Raw genomic sequence first — 1,525 nt, forward strand, 5'->3', positions numbered from 1 at the left:
AACTTCTCTTCCTGTCCTTACCTGTGCCATCGAGGTGTCTGGCCCTGTCATCTAGGAGCTGATACAATAGTGGTCAGCAGGTGTGAGTGTGCAAGTGGTGAGAAGATTGTCAGGAGACTCCTGAGCCACACATGGTGATGGATGGCAGGACTCAAGTTTGAGCCCAGCCCAAGCAGGACCTGGTCTCAAAATAAAAAGGGCTGAGGATGTAGAAAGTACAAAGGGGTGAGAGGGAAAGAGAACACAGGAGGGAGGGACAGACAGGGTGATAGAGAGAGACAGGGAGAGAAAGGGAGAGGCAGAAAGGAAAATAGAAGAGTCAAGCCAGCCCATCAGTCTTGGTAGTCTGGGCTTCACTACACATGGAACCCGAATCTTCAATCTTCAAGGTCAAAAGCTGAGCCCTGCTAGTTGTGCTGGCGCATGCCTGTAACCCCAGCACTTGGGTGGCTGAGGCAGGAGGAACACTGCTAGTTCCAGGCCAGCCTGAGTTCTGTACACAGTGAGACTTGGTCTCAAAACATAAAAAAAGCTGAGCCCTAACTACTTCTCACACAGTGTACCACCCCTTTCTCATGCCTTGATAATCAGAAAAACATTGCGCCTAAGCATGCGTGACCCTAAGGACAAGTGTGGGCCTGCTCATGGAGAGCCCAGGCCACCCTGCGCTCTGCAGCATTCTTCCAGGCTCCTGCACTGGCACCCAGGACTAGAGAGGTCTGGGAAGTCATGGGCCATTTTGGGACCAGCTTCTGGAAGGAGATTCTAAGTTCCAAAGGGAAAACTCAGGCAGACAGGGCCAAGGACAGAGACTTCCGCCTACTACACAGGATGGCCTGGGCGGAAGGGGTCTAAGTGGCAACAGGCTAAAGAAGTTTGTCAAGGCAAAGCTAAGAAGCTGAGCTGAGCCTCCAGCGCCCCGCAGGACAGCCAGCTCCCGCCGCTCAGAGCCCTCACACCATGCTTCCAAGTGCAGCCAGGCACAGCCCATCCTCCCGCACTCTTCCCAGGAGTCTGGCAGCTGAATCGTGCCCATGTGCCCGTGTGAGGTACCAGGGTGAACCCAGGGCCTTGCAGCTGCCAGCCAAGCGCTCTACCACTGAGCTGCACCCCAGCCCGCCAGGGAATTTAATGCGAAAATCCAAACACATTGTCCACTGCCCCCTTCTGCCTCCCCGAGGTGGAAGAGGCTGAGCAGAAGCTTCGAGGGATAGGGACTGTGGCCAGCATGTTGGTGCTAAGGGTGCTTTCCTTCTGACCACACACTGGGTTCGGGAGCGCAGCCGTTCATGGCCAGAGTTGGATCGAGGCCTCGGACTCTGCCAACAGCACCCGCTTCCCTTACCCTGCCAGAACTCTGCACAGTGGGCCTGGCTGAGTCACCTTTCCACCCACAAAGCGAGGACAGCCAGTGTCAGGTGTTCGTAGATAGACTTCTCATAGGTTTATTTGTGCTGTGTTATATATAGATATATGCATATATACCTTTTTTTTTTTTTTTTTTTTTTTTTTTTAAAAAATTTTA

Source organism: Fukomys damarensis, unplaced genomic scaffold (genome assembly GCF_012274545.1).
Source record: "Fukomys damarensis isolate Sample0158 unplaced genomic scaffold, DMR_v1.0_HiC HiC_scaffold_19, whole genome shotgun sequence".
Classification (NCBI taxonomy): Eukaryota; Metazoa; Chordata; class Mammalia; order Rodentia; family Bathyergidae; genus Fukomys; species Fukomys damarensis.